Source organism: Poromitra crassiceps (genome assembly GCF_964638095.1).
Source record: "Poromitra crassiceps genome assembly, contig: HAP1_SCAFFOLD_277, whole genome shotgun sequence".
Classification (NCBI taxonomy): Eukaryota; Metazoa; Chordata; class Actinopteri; order Beryciformes; family Melamphaidae; genus Poromitra; species Poromitra crassiceps.
This window is the reverse complement of record NW_028152123.1, coordinates 193,153-207,817: the sequence shown is the minus strand read 5'-3', so window position 1 is coordinate 207,817 and position 14,665 is coordinate 193,153.

Genomic DNA, 14,665 nt, shown 5'->3' with positions numbered 1-14,665 from the left:
AAACTATATTCTATTCTCTATTCTTCCATTTTGACTAAATACTTTGGTTAATCTGTTTAGTTGATCTTTTGATTCAAAATTATGCATCAAAGAGTTTGCTCTCACACATACCGGTACACACACACACACACATTACATTAGGTCATGTGGCAGATGCTTTTGTCCAAAGCGACTTACAATAACACATTTTTGTCAGCAATAGAGCAATCAACTATGCAACACAGTCTGACAGCTCCAACTTCTGAAGAAATAGTGGTAAAGTTTTGTTTTGTTTTTGTTTTTTGAGAGAGAAAGATGTTAGTTCAAGAAGGGGCCAGGTGGAGCCTGAAAAGGTGTGTTTTAAGTTTTTGCCGAAAGATTGGCAGTGAAGCAGCCGTCCTGACCATAGGGGGGAGCTCATTTCACAATTGCGGTGCCAGGGACGAGAAGAGTCGCGATCGGGATGAGCGACTTTTGAGCCCCCAGCGAAGGAGGGGCGAGGCGTCCCGCACGCGTTATTACGAAACCCACGGTGGTTAGGCCAAAACTACGCCCTGTGCCCGCCTACGCAGCTGTCAAGCGCCGGGATTGGCCAGGCGCCCATGCTCATGTTGGGCTCTCTGTTACAGGGACATCATTCCTGTGAGAAGCAACAACACCAACAAAGTAATGAGGATATTGAAAGACAAAATCCTACATTGCACCAAAGCATACAATGTACCGCAGTTATTTGACTTTCTGACCACCCGCCTCAGTGCTTATTATGAGGCCAGAATGACAGATGCTGCCCTTGGCCATTGGGAAGGCTAACCCTTTACTTTTGGGTTTATTGATTGTGTATGATTCAACTTTTTATCTATGATTTTATACTATGCATGTTTTTGTAGATTGTTGGGACTTCACTGGCCTGGAACAAACGGCTGGACTGGGGGCAGGGCCGGCGCCAGGATGAAATGACTTAGGGGGTGGTTATAACTGGGGAGGGGGCAGATTTTTTTTTTTTTTTATATGATATTTTTATATCGTAAAACATAGGTTAAATCCAGAAATATGCCTATTTCTGGACTTTTTAACCATAATAACCTCTGAAAAGCACAATAACAACACAAGAAAGACTACTATTCAAAATCAAATAAAACATTTATTTCACAGCAGCAGATTAAGGCATTAATAGAGCTGAGCTTTGCATAACGTGAAATGCGGGACCTGTTTAATAAATAGCTACATCTCTGACACCTTGTGACAACCAAAGCACAGCAAATAGCGCTTCCCTGCCAATTCTGAAACAACAGAGCTATGTTTATAGGGGGTAGCCTACATCAACTTAAACTGATCAAATTTGATGAAGACTGCAGAAACAGCAGCCGAAACATGTCAGGTACAAACATTGCCTAACTGGCCTTTATAGATGAACTATCCTAAAAAAAATTAATAATAAGTAAGTGAGGGGGCAGAAAATTTAACTGAGGGTGCAAAGCCCCCTGGCGCCCCCTCGTGGCGCCGGGCCTGACTGGGGGGAATGAATAGCTGCATGTGCCAAAAAAAGAAGAAGCTAGGCCTATGTGCTGTAGCCTAACCCGCACTGGTGGAGGAGCGGAGGGAGCGGTGAGAGGTTTGGAACCTGACCATAGGATTGTATAAGTACAGAGGAGCTGACTAGTGTACTGCCCTGTAGGCCAGTACCAGTGTCTTGAATTTGACGCGTGCCAAGATGGGGAAGCCAGTGAAGGTCCCGGAAGAGGGGAGTGACATGAGAGAATTTGGGTTGGTTGAATACCAGACGGGCTGCAGCGTTCTGAATGAGCTGAAGCGGTCGAATGTCAGAGGCTGGTAGGCCGGCCAGGAGCACATTGCAGTAGTCCAGGCAGGAGATGATAAGTGACTGGACCAGGAGTTGCGTCGCTCCCCTCTTGAGAAAGGGACGGATTTTGCGGATGTTGTAGAGGGAGAACCTACAGGAGCGTGCTGTCGCAGCAATGTTGGCCGAGCAAGACAGGTGGTTGTCAAGGATCACCCAAAGGTTCTTAGCTGTTTGGGAGGGAAGCACAGTGGTATTGTCAATGGAGATGGGCAGTCTTTCCCTGGGAGGAAGAGTAGCTCTGTCTTACCAAGATTGAGCTTGAGGTGGTGGGCAGACATCCAGTCACTGATGAGGCATGCAGAGATGCGAGCCTCGATTTGGGTGTCGGAGGGGGGAAGGAGAGGAAAAGCTGGGTGTCATCGGCGTAGCAGTGATAAGAAAAGCCATGAGATGAGATCACATGGCCAAGATCACATGGAGAAGGTGGAAAACAGTGTACTGGGGTTGGATGCAGAGGACCTGCTCTCCCTCCCCTGCACCCTCCCATCTCTCCTTCTCTGTTCTCTCCTCCTCCACATTTCCCATTCTCTCCCCACCTCCTTCTCCCTCCCTCTGCTCCTCCTCCTTCTCCTCTTCTCCCCTATTTTCCCGAATCCCTGCCACTTCCTGCTCTCCCCTCTCTCACATTCCCCCTGCTCTCCTTCCCCTGCACCCTCCCGCCTCTCCTTCTCTGTTCTCTCCTCCTCCACATTTCCCATTTTCTCCCCACCCTCGCCCTAATCCGGGCCCGTATCCTACTCCCTCCCCCCCCCCCCCCAACCCTAGACCCTACCTCTACCCTGGCTCTCCCTCCCCTGCACCCTCCCGTCTCTCCTTCTCTGTTCCCTCCTCCTCCGCATTTCCCCCTGCGTCTCTCCTTCTCTGTTCCCTCCTCCTCCGCGTTTCCGGTTTTCTCCCCGCCTCCTCCCTCCCTCACACTCCCCCTGCTTCTCTACCCTGGCTCTCCCTCCCCTGCACCCTCATCTCTCCTTCTCTGTTCTCTCCTCCTCCACATTTCCTATTTTCTCCCCACCTCCCCCCTCTCCTCCGTCTATATTGCTCATTCTCTCCCCACCTCCTCCCTCCCCCTGCTCTCTTCTCCCCCACACCTCCCCTCCCTTCCCCTCTCCTGCTCTCTCCTCTTGCTCCTTCCCCACCTCCTATACCCTCCAGCATCTCCCATTCCCTCCCCACCCCATCACTCTCTCACATTCCCCCTGCTCTTCTCCCTTCTCCTGCTCTCTCCTCTGCTCTCCCCTCATTCCTATATTTTCTATATTATCAATTGTTCAAATGTTATCTTTATTCTGTATATTCTTGTTACTGTTGTGTCAGCTAGAATTAGCTAGACATACTTTCTGTGAAGCCCTCTGAGACATGCTTGTGAATTAGGGCTATATAAATAAACTTGACTTGACTTGACTTGACTGGCTTTCAGAGATGAAGAAGGAGTTTTCTGCTTTTGAGAGCAGAGGTGAATTTGGAGTGGATAACACACACACACACACACCTACCTGCCATTAATTGGTCTGTTTTTCAGTAGGCTATAGGCTACAGTAAATTGTTGCAGCTGGCTGCGGGTGTTGAAGGGTGGAAATGAGAATGCTTTGTGAAAAAAATCGATACTGCCAATTCTATAGAATGAACCAGTTTGGGTTTAATGGAGATAAATCCTAGAAACGAATCTACAAAGCTGTTAAGGAATATTTGTGGTGGGGGGAACGATATTGCATTTGAAGTACATCGGAGGCGTCACCTGCGGCTGCACTAATCACACAGGAGAGAGAAAGGCTGAAAAACATTTTGCCTATATGGCAGTAACACGTGCACGCACGCACGCACACACACACACACACACACACACACACACAAAACACACTTCTTTTCTACATCCCTCTCCTCCCATTTCCCTCCACTCTCCGCCTATGTCATCCACTGGTCCGCCCAGGGATAGAACATGAGTAGCCTACTATAGTGTATTGTTGATTTATTTATGTTTTTTTTTTTTTTTTTTTTATGTTTGTTTATTTATTCATGCATTCATTCATTTATTTAAGTATGTATTTATTTATGTATTTATTTCACATATTATTTTTGATATTATATTAGACTATTCTATTCTCATCCTGCTTAGAGGAATTCTGTAGTTTGTGGGTTTGTTTGGGTCAGGTTAGATATTTTTTCTGCGCTCACGGCAGCAGGGCCTTTCCTTTTTCTTTTCTTTTTCGCGCTGAGCTGCTTTAGACCTGCTTTTCAGCACACTGACGATACCACAACGCAAGCATTTAGCAGAAACACGGCTGTTTTGGCTTGACGCCTGCAGATCCCGCCGCAAAACTGGATGGTATCGTGCCGGGATTGCTAATTGATACTTGCGTGGGGCGGACCAGGCCCGGTTTTACAGGGGTGCAAAAGCACGCATTGCACCCTTATTTTAATTGTCTGCATGCTCAGTTGAAAAGAGTGGTAAATTTTTTTTTTTTATTTTTTTTTATAAATGCTGCAGCTGCACACTTAAAATGTTTAAACTTGAATTATAATTGTTGTTTTTCTTTGTTCTTTGATGTGAATTTATGACTTTTTGGCACCTATATGTAACCTTTTAAGGTTGAGATAATTGTATTATCATTATATGGTCCAAATATTTCAGTAAAGTACTCGAAACACTTGAAATATTCTTGCTTGGCTGGTATCATTCTACTTGAAATGATGGTAAAATGCATAATTTTTAGTAAAATAACATGTCAAATTTTTCGGGCGGCCGGCCACCCAGGTCAGCCCGTGCATGTGCACCCCTTCCTATCTAGGATGCATCCCTAGTCATCTTGTTCTGGAACCGGCCCTGGGGCGGACTGCTATCTTCCTGCCTTAAGGCACGTGCAAACAGGTGCGCAAGCGCAAATAGGGGATAGCGTCTGTACCAAGATAGGGCCTGTCCACAAAAACAAATGTATTTTCTTAACGTCACACATGTTTTAATAGTAACCCATAGACCTAATGTGCTTTATGTGCATGATGCCAGTCGTCCTTTTGGCAGAGCAGGGTCATTTTCTTTTTTCAAATTGTGGAGTGAAAGTCGTCTACTTTAGTTTGGTGTTCCTCAGATATTAGTAGGTCACTCCTCACTATGAGATATTAGCCTGAAATGTAAACTCACATTACTGATACACATTTTGCATGTTTTGATTGCATCACTATCAGTGTGATCTAATATTCCCAATCCAGGTATTAATTAAAGGAGGCTGTCTGTTCCGCTGACATGAACACAGCGCCCTCCAATGGCTTTTATTGGTTTGGGAAAAATAAAATAATAAAAATAAACTAATGACTTGAGGATGTAACTAAGCTGGTGGTAAGATGATGCGGCTCAGTAATGTGCCTATTGTTAATTAAATCAACATGCTATACAACATTTACAGTAGGCTATATTCTAATATTCACATCATTTAAATAGCTAGCCTATAATACAACAGATTAAATCAAAACATGTTCTCGACATAATGAATATGAGACCCTAGATTTAACAAAGCAAAAACAACGCAGATGATGCAGCCTATACACAGTAGACTCAAACTGAAGTTAGCCTATTTAAAGGAACGTTTTCAAATGTGATCTTACCTGGAGATGTAACGGGACAGAAGAGGATGAGCAACAAAATAAACGCCTTCATGTTGTTTCGTTGTATTACTGTAGCTACAGCTGAAGAACATGAATCAATCTGCCCTCTGCCAGAGGGAAGATCGTCTCCTTTACTAATGTCATCTGCATCAGGACAGGAGAGCACACAGTCACAACGGGGATGTTACAACAGACACATTCTGACCAATGGAAATTCAGAAAGGCTGTTACTAGGTAGAGTTACTAGGAGTTGAAGGATTTAGGTTGTTAACTCTGGTACGGTCTAGCTGCCGTCTTCCTCCTTCCCATCCTCCTCCTCACTCATTTCTGCCTTTTACTGCATGCATGAATTACAGTAATAAAGTCAAAGTCAACATGGTGAACTCTGTTTTGTTGGATCTCTCTGCCCTGCTGCTCTGTGTCTGAGACAGATCATCAGATCCACACAGTGAGATATGAGCAGTGTTACACCGCCACCTGTCGACAGATGGAGTAAGTCCATCTACTGTTTCTAAGAAATCACCTGATGAGTGTGGCATTTCAGGCTTCGCTTGGTGTAACGCCATTCCCCTGTGTGTGTGTGTGTGTGTGTGTGTGTGTGTGTGTGTGTGTGTGTGTGTGTGTGTGTGTGTGTCTGTGTGTCTGTTTGTGCGTCTGTCTCTCTCTCTTGCTCTCTCTCTTGAAAAGCTTAATAGGCCTACTACTTATGGGGCTATTATTTTATTGATACATACATGTCTTGTCACTAATAAAAAAAAGTGTTATAGATTATTTGATTTGAGTTTTGAGTTTTGATGTGATTTGATGTGAGATTCAATACATTATTTAAAAATGAATCAAGTTTCAGCTCTATTAAAAAGGAGAATGTTGTTTGTTCTGCAGCTACTGGTCGGCAGGATGGCCTCAACATCCAAACCATTATGGAAGCTACTCATTATGCTGTGATCACCAAGGACAGTGGATACAAGTCTGGAATAGTGAAACAAAGTTCTGGATCTGTGAGAAATAGATTTCCAAAGTTATTTGTTGATAGAGGGCTGTGTAGTGTTGGGATCTGTTTTGTTGATAGGGGCGGCTTTAGCTCAGGAGGTAGAGCGGGTCGGCCAATGACGCAAGGGTTGGCGGTTCAATCCCCGCTCCCTCCCAGCTGCTGTCGTTGTGTCCTTGGGCAAGACACTTAACCCTCCTTGCTCCCGATGGTGTGTAGGCACCCTGCGTGGCAGCCTGCCGCCATCGGTGTATGAATGGGTGAATGTAGACTATACTGATTGTAAAGTGCTTTGGATAAAAGCGCTATATAAATGCAGGCCATTTACCATTTAGGCCATTTGATAGAGGGCTGTGTAGTGTTGGGATCTGTTTTGTTGATAGAGGGCTGTGTAGTGTTGGGATCTGTTTTGTTGATAGAGGGCTGTGTAGTGTTGGGATCTGTTTTGTTGATAGAGGGCTGTGTAGTGTTGGGATCTGTTTTGTTGATAGGGGTGTGTAGTGTTGGGATCTGTTTTGTTGATAGAGGGCTGTGTAGTGTTGGGATCTGTTTTTTTTAAGCTTGACAAATGTTACCAAAATGACTTTGTTATGATTCATAGCAAAGTCATTTTGGTCACATTTGTCCCTATGAACCCCTGTACTGTAGTACATATTTGCTGGAACTGTTCTTCTTCATTTCTTGTTTCTTTATCTCTGCGAAAAGCTTGCAGTTTAGGAATAAGTCCTACAGCAGGTGGGCTCCTGTGGCCCCCTAGTGGCAAGGCAGCCCATACATGTTGGCCACCTGGTGGTGCTATAGTGCAGTGTTTCTCAACGTTGGGACCGGAGTCCTTGAGGTTCCAGGGGGTCACCAGCAAATTCAAACTCAAGAAGTGAACACAGAGAATCTAGAAGAATGACTGTTCTGATCTGATCATAGTTTCTGTTATCTTTCTACCTACAATAGAGACAATCATGATGTTCTGAACAAAATCCATTCTCAGGGGGGAAAAAACAACATTTTGGGTTCAAAAGACTTAATTCAGTTTTCCACAAAGTAAAAGTAATGGGACTTCACCTTACAGTGTTCCCTCGAGGTAATATATCCATAATCCATTTTTGGCCTTTTGCAGTCAATTATGATTCAATACTTTAAAAAGAGGCGGGGCCATAATGAAACCAATAGCAGTGTTTTAATTTGTCACATGACTCCCTGAAGGCCATGTTGAATTCCTTTTTTGAGGCCTTTCTCACATGATTAAGCATTCACAATAATAGGTGAGTCAAGTTAGTCTGCACACTCAGTGAATCTTGCTGTATAGACTCAGTTCTCAGTCTCCATCTATGGTGCTCCAATCGTCACTGCTCATGCCTAAACCCAACCTCTGCATGGCTAAACCCAACTCAATCGAGGTAGAGTTGGGCGGGTCTGACCTGGAAGTGGTGTGGGATCCATAATAATGTGGTTTCCTCTCTTGTCTCTTCTCCTCCATTCTATTCTCTCCTCTAGTGTCCTCTTGTTGTTTCCTCTCTTCCGCTCTGTATCTCATTCACGTCATACAATTGACACTGCAAAAAATAACAGCAGCACAGCATTTTCTCAGCAGATAACAAATTCAACAAATGACTCCAAATGCCCTGTGCATCATTATAAGAATTTATTCAAATTACAAGTTAATGGACCATTTAGGATGGAGAAAACATTCAACAGTGTACAGATCAAGACGATCTGTTCCCTCCACATTGAACACTGATGCTAGGGAACATTGGAAACCCTCGTTAATAGTTCTAAGACTGTACAGTTTAATTTCTAGGGAGCAAACTATTGTGCTATTTTGACTTAAAACACCTGTCTCATATGTTTCTGACTTAAAACACCTGTCTCATATGTTTCTGACTTAAAACACCTGTCTCATATGTTTCTGACTTAAAACACCTGTTTCATATGTTTCTGACTTAAAACACCTGTCTCATATGTGTCTGACTTAAAACACCTGTTTCATATGTTTCTGACTTAAAACACCTGTCTCATATGTTTCTGACTTAAAACACCTGTCTCATATGTTTCTGACTTAAAACACCTGTCTCATATGTGTCTGACTTAAAACACCTGTTTCATATGTTTCTGACTTAAAACACCTCTCTCATATGTTTCCGACTTAAAACACCTCTCTCATATGTTTCTGAGTTAAAACACATGTTTCATATGTTTCTGACTTAAAACACCTGTCTCATATGTTTCTGACTTAAAACACCTGTCTCATGTTTCTGACTTAAAACACCTGTCTCATATGTTTCTGACTTAAAACACCTGTCTCATGTTTCTGACTTAAAACACCTGTCTCATGTTTCTGACTTAAAACACCTGTCTCATATGTTTCTGACTTAAAACACCTGTCTCATGTTTCTGACTTAAAACCTGTCTCATATGTTTCTCAAACAACCTTTTATGAGCTAGAAACCATTATACATTGGTCCTTTCCCGGTGTGGATGTAACATAGAGAGCCGCAGGGATGACGTATTTTTGTAGGCAGAATGCGGAAGTCCCGAACTTCCTGGTTCTACACTGTTTCTGTCCATGGGATCTTTGAATGGGTTTTTGTCGCGATGCTTCAAATACGGTCTCTGGGCAACGCAAGATTAATCAAACGCGAACCAGAGTTCCGTCGGATAATCTTCACACATGAGCACCACTTTCATGAGTTTTGAAGCGTAAATGCGAGCCCTAGAAGTAAAATGCTCGAGCTAAGCTAATCCAGAACTACACACTGTCGCATAGGCTTCCACGTCACGTCAGCACTCAACCTGGACTGTTGTTGATGTGTGCACTGATTACCCCGGGCTGAACGGGGCTGAACCAGGTGAGGGAAAGAGAATTTCCGTGTTCGCCCTTTGAAGTGGTGACGTTGACGTATATATCCCCATCGACTCAAAGGTGTAGTCTCATTTAGCCGTTTGCTAGCTAGCCGTCCTTTTAACGGCAAGTAAAAGCTTCAAAACTCGTAAAAGTGGTCCTCGTGTGTGAAGATGATATTACTAAACACTGGTTCGCGTTTGATTAAGCCAGCGTTGCCCAGAGAGCTTATTAGAAGCATCGCGCCAAAAACCCATTCAAAACTCCCATAGGCGAAAACTGTGAAGAACCAGGGCTGTTGGCATCGATGATTTCCGGACTCGTTACTGCGGCTCTCTATTGGCTCGCTTTATAGATGACATCACGGCTTCACACATTGTGATTGGCTGTACATCAGGCACGTGGGATTAACATGCTCAAAATGTCTGACAGTTTTAGATTAGCTAACAAGCCAAGATACTGATGTTATCAGACATTTGGGAATGTTAATACATTAACTCATTGAGTGCCATGGACGAACATGTTCGTCATTTCGTTTAGTAACGTAGAGTGCCAAGGACGAACATGTTCGTCAATTGCGTTTTTTGACGGGGGGATGTCGATCTAAGCCTCTTACATCGCCTCTTACAATATGGGAGCTATTGAATGTGTCTAACCTATTTTACAGAACCCTTAGGTGGCGACAGTGCTCTCCAGATTACAGAAAGGTCCGGAAAACTGCAGGAGAAAGCCGTGATCAAAGAGAAACCGATGTATGCTGCAGCCAGAGCCATATAGATTGCTCTGTCTGCAGCTGACAGTTGGCTGCGAACATCAGTCAATCCACGCCCACAACTGAGCTCCTCTGCCTCTGTCTGTCTGTCTGCATATAGTTTCTCCACACGATTACCCGCCAGAAAGGCAGCACCCGACGCCGAACGGCCAAACCTTTTCCTGCAGTCCCGTTTGGCATTTCCTTGTCGCGCTGGGATCCGCCCGGGAGCCGCCGTCAGCCGCCCGGCGCAAAAACGGAGGCTCCGAAAATAGACTGGGTGCGTGTGGGGAGGAGTTTGCAGCTCAGGGGGGGAGAGGGGGGTGGGGCACGCAGGCTGCACAGAACTACACCACGTCACTACATCAGAAAATATTAGCTAGAGTCAGTGAATGTGCTTGAAATGCTGCATTTCACAAAAGGCTGAATATCTCAGCTTATAATTTGAAAACTGTCTTTTTGCTCAAAACAGCCTATCTTCTCCGGCTCATAACTAAAGAACGGAAAATGGTATCAATAAACTTTTTTTTGCAGATGATAGAACAGGTTCTCCTCGGCGACCCAGCATTTGTAAAATACTACGCTGTGATTGGAGCCGCTCCACCATGGTTTTACAGACATGATGTCTGTTTTTAGGGATGAGGAGAAGAGTCGTCACAAATCAGTAATCAATATTATATTATTACATTATTTAGTATCGCCGTTGAAAATGAGCAAACATGTTTCAGCTCTATAACTTTGTCCTATGATGCGAGTCAGCTGCAACAAAGCATAGCATTACTGTTTGCCCCAAGTGGCTAATGCAAGACATGCAAGTAGTCGGACTATATCATACACAGGTCATTGCTGTGAGAGATTATTTAACCATTATGCTGGAAAAGACTTGTGATTAACAGAAGCAAGGACTACAACCAATAACCCAACCAATAAGGCACTGAGAAACTATAAGAACTAGACACATCAACCAAGTTACTAGAAGTGTGATCTCTCGAGACAGACTTTCGACTTCCATCAAAAATCTGTCGGCAAGCTCTGTGAAAAGGGATGTAACAGCGCTTGCACGCATGCTGCGCTTCACCCGATCAAAATTAAGTGAACGTGACCGGTGTGTAGTTAAAACATACCATTTTCAGTGTATAGCAAGTTGCTACTTGCTACTAGCAACGAGCTAGAGTTGTTATTGTTGTTTTACTTCGTTTCGAACTCAAGCTCTCACTAGTGCCTTAAATGCTGCAACGCAGCCCTATGGAAGACTGTTATTTTGCTCCAAAATTACTTTTCATTAAAACCTGACCACCCACCCGTAGGTGGCGTGGTACCCCCTGGGCCTGACACGGATCCACGTGACTACGTCACGTCCTGCCAGCCCAGGGAATAATCACTCCGTTTTCTTCCAGCCGCTGGGAAAGACGTGTTTGCTATAAGCTCCACGGTTAACTTTGAGTTAGCTCTTTTACATAGCTTTAGAAACTTGTTTCGTCTGATTTGCCCACCTCAAGGAGGTTCGCGTGGACGGGATAAAGCAGGCTTCGGGACCCGACCCTGTACCCTTCACCCTGCGGCGTCGGAACAAGTCATCAAAGCTAAGAGTATCTTCCTTAGTTAACTGTTTATTGCTACCGCCGTGTAGCTCTACTGCTATCGCCGTATAGTGGTTATTGCTGCCGCTGTGTAGCTTTGCTTCGCTCCCCTGGCTGGGGCAGCGTTTTGGTTTGAGGGCCGATTTAGGTCCGCGCTCAAACTGTTAAGCTTTGCATACGTGCAAATAGCTTGTACCACGTAGCACAGGAACAAAGAGGCTAAGTAGCCCAGTTGTTACAGATAGCTACCTTGGCACCCGTGCGGGTAGTTTTCGTGTGCTAGGTACTTTAGGCGCCGGCTTTAGAGCGCGCGCGTTAGATAGTTAGCTAGTTTGCTCAGTGCAGCTAGCTTGGACTACCTTGTAGCACTCTAGCTATCTGGCTGCGTCCCCAGACAGGGTAACGCACCCGGTTTTGTGGCAGATAGCTAACGTGCACACGTGCAGTTAGTGTCTGTGTGCTAAGTACTTTGCGCCAGCTACCTCTGTGTAGGGCGCGCCTTAAGCAGAGTAGTATCTAGAAGCCATGCTCTTCAGTTAGCTAGATAGCTAGCTTGCCCCCGTGCAGCCAGTATCTAGTGATGTGTAGCACTCCAGCTCTTACCGTTGCAGGTTTAGCTTGCACGTTAACCCCATTATTCCTGTTAGCAGAGAGAGGGGGGAACAGCTAGGTGCTGTATTAGCTGTGAGGCTACGCTGGCCGGTTACGACCGGCACAATTAATTTGATGTGTGCATGCCTAAGGGCAGGAGCACGCCGCACAGGCGTTGCTGTGACCTACATAAATGTAGTGTAGCTTTTACTGGCGTCTGGGATTTTAGCTGGGCGATTCGCTAGCTAGGTGAGCTCGCCCCGCACCTTGTGTGGGCCGCTTCTCTCAGTACTTACGCCATCTTAGCCAGCTTGCTTGTCTGCTAAGTGTTGCTTGCCTCGTGTAATTAGCATCTACTAGATTGCAACTCCCTTTGAGGAGTTTCTTCTGAGATTGACTAGCTTCGCGGGCCGCTGGCCTTTGCTTGCGGTCACGCTTGCTTCCCCGTGTTACTCAGGGTAGAGACGCACTGCACCGGCCTGTACGCAGGCTTGTGTTAGCGCACGCTTGTCTCTCAGTGCTTATGCTAGCTTAGCTAGTGGCTTCCACGTCTGTTCTCTCGGGTTAACAGGTTGTGGGTATTGGTGCCCCCCCTTCGGGATGGGCTATTGCCGCTTACGTTACCATTGCACGCGCACGTTCGCTAGCCTCCGGGTTGCTTACTGTCTAGCCTGTGCTTCTTGCTAGCCTGCTAGCTGGCTTAAGCAGTACTCCCGCTAATAGGGTGCGCCCTGCGGTGTGGTTAGCTTCCTGCTTCCTCTTGCTACTGAGCAGGGAATGTCAGGGAGTGTGTAAAACTACTTTGGCCGAGTATGAATCGGCACGTTAAGTGCGTGTTCTGCCTTGGGCACGAGCACGCTGCACAGGCGCCTTCGGTCTTGTCGCAGCTAAGCTCTTGAGAGCTGACCAAGGCCCGCTCTCAAAGAAGTGTGAGAGCTAGCTTGCCTTGCATAGGTGCAGATAGCAATATTTAGTACTGTTTAGCACAGAACGATAGTATTTTGCAGATAGCTGGCGTGCACCCGTGCAGTTAGTATCTGTGTGCTAAGTACATTGGGCGCGAGCTACCTCCGCTACAATAGACATACTGCTCCTTGCTGGCGCTACGCGTCCAGCAGGGCTTACAGCTCGCCAAGGTCTGGGCTCAGTACCAGCCTTGGCTTGTAGCTCTAAGGACAAGCCCACCGCCCTTGGTGCCCAAGGCCCGGGGTGGTTGGGAGCTCTCCATGGGTCGCACTCCCGTGTTGGGGCGCCCCCTGCAAGTGCAGGGAGCCTGGCTGGGGGCACAGCGCACCTTGGTCCATGGCCACGGCCTGGCCTCGGTTGGCAGCGCCCAGGTCAAGCCCACCGGTTGGCTCACCAAGGCTGGGCTTAGTTCCAGCCTGCGGCTTGTAGCTTTAGACCCACCGTCCTCGGTGCCCAAGGCCCGAGTTCGGTCGGGAGCTCGCCCAGGGTCTCATACCCAGCATCAAGGCTCGCCTTGGTCCATGGCTACGGCCTGGCCTCGGCTAGAGGCTCCTACAGCCCACCATCAATGGCACCAACGGCTCATTGCTGGTCGGGAGCTCGCCTGGGGGCCGCACTGTCGGACAAGTCCACGTGCGTCTCGAGAAAGAATGTTACCTCCGCAGTCCCCCCAGCCTGCGAAAGGCGCACGGCAGGGGGGGGGGTTACTTCGATACAACAGCGCGTCAGTAGGCGGAGCTTGCGTAAGAAGTTCTCCCACAGCATAAACAGCTTCTACGGAACTGTCCATGCGGCGGGGGGGCGTAGCCTCTCACGTCCCGCCCCCCCATCAGGGCACCGGATCGAAAGGTCCCGGTGCCCAGCAATATGCTCATGACTATACTTTCGGGGATCATTTCTATAGTTTCTAACTTGAGAAATGTGTTTCTAAAATGTTCAGTCTCGCTATCCACGATGTTGAGATGGTGATACTCTTTTCTGAGCGCGAAGCGGGCAGAGGGACTTGATTCAGTTCATATGCTCTCTGCTTTTGATGACCGTGCACTGTCTCCTATGGGGACATTGAGGAAGAGAGTATGATCTGAGTGGTAGAAGCTCCATACGTCCAAAATTGGACCTTCGGCGTCCCAAGTGGTGTGCGTGGAGGCAGCCGTGGCTCCCCTCCGCGCGAGAAAGAATTTCGGCGAACGGCCGGTGGGAGGCTCAGGAGCTTCGCCACATAAACGTGCTAGAGCTGAAGGCGATTCGCCAGGCTCTGCCTCAGGACAAGCCCACCATCAATGGCGCCGTGGGCCCATTGTTGGTTGGGAGCTCTCTTGGGGACCGCACTGCCGGACAAGTCCGCGTGCGGCCAGACTCGAAAGAGAACGTTGCCTCCGCAGTCCCCCCGGCCTGCGGAGGTAACACTTCCAGCGGCTCACACATGGGCACCATGTGCTGATTCGCTCGGACAATAGGGCAGCGATCGCCCACCTGAACAAACAGGGCGGTGTGCGGTCGGGGGCGCTGAACCATA